Here is a 7281-nt window from a genome sequence, read left to right on the forward strand (position 1 = left end):
TAACGTTGGAAGTACTTTTAAAGTAACTGAGTTACTTTACTCAGGGAGTAATACAGTAAAGTAACTGATTACTTTTTTAAAAAAGTAACGCAGTAACGTACTTTGATTACTTTTAAAGTAACCTTTACCCAACACTGCATATAACGTCATATGCCAACCCAGATAGCAAAATTCTTCCGGTCCATATCTGGCCCACACCTGACATGTTCATCCGGCCCACATACCGCATGGAATGATGGCACTTGGGCGCTCCGCTCCTGTTTGCCAAAAGTGGGCCACAACCAAGCCATCACAATGCCAGATGTCAACCAAAAACAAACCATATAACCTAGCACTCAACCGAATGTGGGCCACTGTACATTTTTATTCTGGCCCACATACCACATGGAATGATGGCACTTGGGTGGTCCACAGTTGTTTGCCAGAAGTGGGCCACTGAGCCAGAAGTGGGCCACAACCAAACCAACACACTGCCAGATGTCAGCCAAGAACAGACCCAATAAACCAGCACTCACCCAAATGTGGGCCACTGTGCATTTTTATTCTGGCCCACCTACCACATGGAATAATGACACTTGAGTGGTCCACACTTGTTTCCCAGATATGACCCACAGCCTAGTCATAATGCTACATATCAACCAAGAGCTGACCAAATACATTAGAACTCACTCAAATGGGAGCCACAGTTAGCTCTCAGACTTACCCAGAACTGGTTTACAGTCTATGACCTTGTCTAGCCTGCACACATAAGGAGTCACAACCAAACCATGATAAAGTTTTATGTCAAATATGAACAAATAGAATTAAACAGAACTGGTCTGAATTTGTGGCTACATGCCATAATGGTACCCCCAGATACTGTGTTGAATGGTGGCATGTCAGTGGTCCAGTCTTGTTGGGACTCATCTGGGGGTCTAAGATGAAGAAACCTACTGAAGAATTGAAGAAATTAGCAGACACGAGAAACAACTGGTGAACAGTAGAGGACTATGATTTTTAGTTTTTTTAACCTGTGAGACAAAACAAAAGGCAAAACAAAACAAAATTCAGGCAAAATCAGTGGAACGATTGAAAAACGTGAAAAAGGTGGAACAGTGGAGAAGCTGTGAACGGTCACTCCAAACAAATCTTGCCTGGGCCCAACATCATGGCTCGTCTTCTTGTGGCCCTTTAAGAAATGCACAAAAGAACGTTTTGTTGACTCAGCAAAGCAGTACTGTGGTTACTGAATATGGTGGCAGTGAAGTGCAAAACACAAAACCTTATCAGGAGACCAAACAAAAAAGGCCCTGTAAAATGATATAAAGGTTATACAATATTGTATTGATGTTTTTCAAAACTTAAATCCATAGTCTGTTTTTAATTACAATTAATCTGAAGCTACAGTTGATATCATGTCTGATCACTGACCCAATATCTGCTTGCTCAACCTCATTATGTTCAGACAAAAATGAAGGATGGGATTGATAACAAGCAAAGTGAGCTGGAGTAAAGCAGCTTCATCAAACACTCAGACAAACTTCACATTTAACCTAAAGTCAATACAGCATAATGTTTATGTGAGTTTGTCTTCATGTTAAAGGGGAACTATGCACGTCCAGTTGATTTTTTGCCGTTTTGCTAACCTTCCCTCAGCATTTGTTTTCAACGAAGCCGGCCAGAATGCAATCCATGGAGCAGTGGATAACGCTATACAGTATATCATATATGTGTTACAATGTGTGTATTTGTGTAGTCCTATCTGTCATAAAGAGATTACGGATTACGGGGTGTGTTGGTGTCATGGTGCCGCCAACACGAGAGCTGGAACACCGGGTCGGAAGCAGTGATCACGCAAGGTTGGTTTTCAGCCAAGAGAAGCTACATGGACGGCTGAGAGCCTCCATTCTCCCTGTAACAAGTTACAAGTCATTTATTTAACCAGCACTACTACTCTGAAGCTGTTTCATTAAGTAAAAAGTAGGTAAAAATCTTGAATATGTCCTCTTTAAATCCACAGCTGGAGCTGAAGATGGTGGCAAATAGTCCTCCACATAAAGCAGGCTTTCTCTATGACTCTCCATGGGGACCCCCAAGCTAGCTGTCAGTCTGGTGGGGAGCATAAAGTCCACACAACTGGACATTTACTAGACCAGAGGTGTGTGCTATGGCACGGCGCTCAGGCAGAACACTGGGGCCATACTCGGATCGGAAAAGCCCTGACAAGGGGATCAAAGATGGGATGAAAGTAGAGGTGAGGTCTCTCTGTCCTGGTTCTGGAGCTGAGCAGCAGGTACTGGGGAGCAGAGCACCAGCGGAGATGCACGGCCTACTTAGTGTTGCTTATAGGCCTTTTAACACACCTGAAAAACTGCTACAGTAGCTGGAATAACGCAGACATGAGGAAATGCTGAGATGAAAGAACTTTTGCCATGACAGGTATTAACTAACTCATTCATGTGAGTGGCTCCACATCAGCATTTACTTCATCCAGCAGCTCCAACATGGCCTGTCTGATAGTGTCTAAATTATTATTATTTTTCTTCTGTCATTCAAAAAATGTAAACACGAGTGAGAAACAGATTGTTTGTTCTACAGGAGGAAATGGTGTTAATTTTTATATATTATGCCAAGGTAAGTATTGTACTCCATAGCAGCATGGCTGAGGCTCTCAGTTGGAAGCAACTCCATCCCACATATTAAACCTGCTACATATCAAGTTGGAGATGACAATGAGTCAGCTAGCCTCACTCGCACAATTGCTGTGTAGTTACACCAGTCGACCACATGGTGGAGCTGAAGACCATGAATGCAGCAGAAAAGGGACAAGTTTGAGGTTAGATAGATGACAGCTAAAGACACAAAACACAGTTTGAAGCATTGAAGATGTGTTTCTAATTGAGACGAGATTTCCCTACTTTTCAGACGCTTGTACTGGCTTTTCAGAAAGGCAATGAGTGACAATTCCAGTTACAGTTTACAGTACTGCCCCATCACTGCCAGCTCAGTCTTTCCATCTACAGGCACATCTCTCTATGCTTGCTGCATGGTGGCCTGAACAAACTTCTAATTCCCAAATGACCATAGAGGAAAATATGGCAAAAATCACAACACAGCCTTTTGTAATCGTATTTGTTCATTTAGAATTGGGGAGATTTGTTCTGTACTTAGCCCTCATTTTTATACACATGCTGACAGTTTCATCTTGATTTCTGCTGTAGAACAGTATCACGCATATATTGCAAAATAGATATTGTAGCTGACTTACGTGTGTGCTGTGCGGCCCGCTTTTTCTCCTCCCTCTCTCTCCTCCCACCATCTCTGTCTCCAGCAAGATGAAGCCATCTTTTTATGTATGCCTCCACCTCCTGGTCCGTTGCAGTTGCTGTTAAGTGATTGTTTCTGACTGTTCCTAAAAATTGAGAAAACTGTAAATCTTTGGATAGATTACACACAATGGTGAGAAATGGTCAGCTGCATGGCATACTATATCCTTCCCATAGTTGGGCAGCAATGAATGTAGTTTGAAAACAGTCTAGCCATGACCAACAGCCAATACTAAAATTATAGGAGGAAAACTCTAACTTTCAGCTGACGAACTGATTGCAGACTGGTGCATCTCAGAGCAGGGGACAGATAAACAGCTGGCAGGGAGAAAATGCTGGAGCACACAGTCAGTTTTAGAAATTTTTATTTCGGTGCAGGTTGACGTTTCTGCACAGAGTATGTCTTCTTCAGAGCAAACAGAGCATTTTGTGAATGACAGCTTTAAACTGGTGCCTTATAACTTGGTTTCCGATTGATGGCCTGTATATGTTGTATTATAAGTGTTTTGTAACATTTGTATTAGACTGTCATTTTAATTATATTACTGACTTGTTGTGTGGTGTCACATGAGCTGTTTTTGATGACGCAGCTTACCTGCTCCTCCAATCAGAGACGCTTCACTGAGCAGGCACCCTATTTAAAGCTGTCATTCATAAAATGCTCTGTTTGCTCTGAAGAAGACATATTCTGTGCCGAAACATCAGCGACCTGCATCATAATAAAACCGACCGCGTGCTCCAGCATCTTCTCCCTGCCAGCCAATACTAAAACTCATATAGTCATGCAGTTCAACAAATTTGAACACACATGGGACATGATCAAACAGCCTTCACTAATTGCCTGTCACTGTAAGACTTGGTTTTGTAGCTGCAGCCAGAAACAACAAGCAATGCCATTCTGTTATAACAGAATAGAACAGAATATTGTCTGCTACCACACTGATGCATAATCATCCAGATCCGCATCTTGATAAATCAATTATATGATTCATTTCAGCACCAGCATTTCAATGTTTGGTGCTGACGTGCTGACGTATTGCGGTAAGCGAGTTGTGTCATTTCCGGTGTTTCTGTGACAGCGTCTCTGCACTGCTCTGGTGAATTCTACTAGCCTGCCTGGACAGTGTGACGTGTGTGGTTGTGCTGCTGCCGTGGTCCTGCCAGATGCCTCCTGCTGCTGCTGCCATCATTAGTCATTAGTCATACTTCTACTGTTATTATACACATATGACTATTGTCACACATGTATACTGTCAGATATTAATACATACTTTCAACATATTGTACCACAGTAGCCAGAACTATAACGATAATATTATTACTTTCATTAATGTTGTTGTAAGCTACTGTCATTACCGTCTGTCCTGCATCTCTCTCTCTCTCTCTCTCTCTCTCTCTGTCTCTCTCTCTCTGTCTCATTGTGTCATACGGATTACTGTTAATTTATTATGCTGATCTGTTCTGTACGACATCTATTGCACATCTGTCCGTCCTGGAAGAGGGATCCCTCCTCAGTTGCTCTTCCTGAGGTTTCTACCGTTTTTTTCCCCGTTAAAGGGGTTTTTTTGGGGAGTTTTTCCTGATCAGCTGTGAGGGTCCAAAGGACAGAGGGATGTTGTATGCTGTAAAGCCCTGTGAGGCAAATTGTGATTTGTGATACTGGGCTTTATAAATAAAATTGATTGATTGATTGATTGACCCCTAGTTGACCATAGCATCATATATTCAGAAGCATTAAAGAAAAGTAAACCAATTCATAAGACACATCGCAAAGAAATATAACCCACAATTAACACTTACCAGTAATGACATCTTTCAGCTGCAGGCTGTGGAAAGCAATTTTGCCATTGATGCCATGCCAGTTCAGCTGTTTTGCCAGGGAGTTTGTGGAGCAGTGTTTCATAATTCTCCACATTGTGTCTTTGATGTCAATTCCACCGATGACACTCAAAGCAGTAATCTCGGGGAAAAAGAACATACATGATATATATGAGCAGTATTAGTTGTACCACAGTTTTGACTGACTGAACATAAACGTTACAATGTTGAATGACGGTGGATAACCACGGGGACAACTTTGAAATGTGAAACGCAATCAGTAGATTTGCTGTAGCTGTAAACTGTGTACATCTTACTGTTTGGCATTTATGATGAAAATTATACAGCCTAGTGGTGGCGGGTTCTAACTGTAAACCCTGCTTTTGCTCAGCTACTAACCTGTAGAGCATCTCTGCTAGCTGCAGTCACCAATGAAGAGCTGCAGGATGTTGAGGGCATAGTTTTTCTTCAAGATATAATGTTTGCGTGTTTAAACCAATTTCTCTACAGGATCATGCAATAATTTCATAGAAAAACCCACAGCGTTCACAGCACTGGTCACTTTAACTTTGTATAAAACTGAATGTTAACTAGCTAACATTTTTTGCAACACTGGCAACCTCTAACAGGTGCACACCTCATTCAGCTACACTTGAAATGCACGGAACCCACATTTTGAAAATGTAATAAAACTCTGCTCATGCATTTCAAAAACATCAGAACGGTTCGTCCGTCGTAATCCAAGTGCCCTGATGCCGCGGCATGCAAAATTGACTTGAAAAGACGTAATTTACTGCACTTTAATAGCACCATTTCTCACCGTGGTCAGATAGCCTGCTGTGCAGGCGTGCTGTGTTTACACGGCAACTCGTGCGAGACTCGAGAACTAGCACCACCGTCTTGCTATCAGCTAGTCTTGCGCGAGTTGCCATGTAAACAGCTAAGCTAACTAACGGCTAACTTACGTTACGTTACCAGAACACTCTGTGGAACAGCAAAATGTCCGACCAGTAAGGCAACATAGTCCTCATATGTCTGCGCGGGTCCGCGAGTGCGGAAGATGCGTTGTCCCTCGCTGCCCAGGCTGTGGAGCAGCATGGCTTTTAGCCTAGCATCGTCAGCCTCGGCTAGCCCAATAGACGTTATGAACGCCTGGAAGGACTCACACCAGCGGGACCACGGGATAGGTGGCTCATCAGGCAGAGCAAGGAACAGAGGCAGAGGTGACAATGTAAGCTCCATCCTTGTCGCTCATGTTATGTCCAATGACGTGCGGACAACGACTTGTGCTCACTGTCTTTTACATCAGCGGCCATTCATACACTCATCACCGTACTAACTCCGCTTTACGGCACTGACGTCACATATTATATATATATATTATGTATCTATGTTATGGCCTTTTTGTCAGAAGACAAATTGACAAGCACACAGAAATATTATCTTCACATGACCTCATCACGTTTCTGTATTTGATGACAGTAAAGTTCAACTGACCGGTGCTGGTTTGAACCGCGACCCAATCACTGTTACACTACTAGCTAACGTTAGCTAACGTTAGCTGCGGCAACGTTACTGCTAGCTAGCTAACATCATATCAGAAATGGCCGACTCTGCTATCAGAACAGAAATGGTCTAATGTTGAACTGACTGGGTATATATAGATATTTAGTCTGATATAGTTTAGTTATTTGAGAGAGAATTTCATCTTACCTTCACTAGTACGGCTGTCTTCAAGCTCTGGGCAGAGACTGAAGTGGGAAAAGGAAAATCTGGGAAATTCCGACGGTAGCCCGACCGAGTACCACCATCGGAAAAACGTCAGGTCAGGTGCGTCAGTGCGCACTGGTGCAAGTGAAATTCCGCTGGGAGACCTCCACCAACCCACCAGCAGAAATTCTCTAGTGTCAGGGTGCACTGGCGCGAGTGAAATTCCGCTCCGCTCCGCTACCGGCCCTCCGGTAGAAACACTCCAGCTGAGTGTCGCTCCGATTCAGATAGAGCACCGATAGCCTGTAGCGGAGGTGTCCTATCTGGGGTCATTATTACTCTATCTCCAAAGTGTTCCTTTATTTTGATTTTCATCCACTTTGCACTATATGGTTGTGTCTTGCAAGTACTCTGTCATCTTTACCATAAGATCTTGAATAGTGATTTG

General features: G+C 43.0%; 1 long non-coding RNA gene across 1 annotated transcript; it reads right to left on the reverse strand.

The window, feature by feature from the left end:
• Positions 1-765: 765 nt before the first annotated feature.
• Positions 766-7023, reverse strand: LOC117251723 (uncharacterized). The gene is made up of 4 exons (XR_004501254.2): positions 6837-7023; positions 5106-5265; positions 3248-3391; positions 766-1168 (listed from the first exon to the last, which is right to left on the reverse strand). It is a non-coding gene; the product is annotated as an uncharacterized LOC117251723 (long non-coding RNA).
• Positions 7024-7281: the final 258 nt, after the last annotated feature.

This window comes from Epinephelus lanceolatus, chromosome 14 (genome assembly GCF_041903045.1).
Source record: "Epinephelus lanceolatus isolate andai-2023 chromosome 14, ASM4190304v1, whole genome shotgun sequence".
Classification (NCBI taxonomy): domain Eukaryota; kingdom Metazoa; phylum Chordata; class Actinopteri; order Perciformes; family Serranidae; genus Epinephelus; species Epinephelus lanceolatus.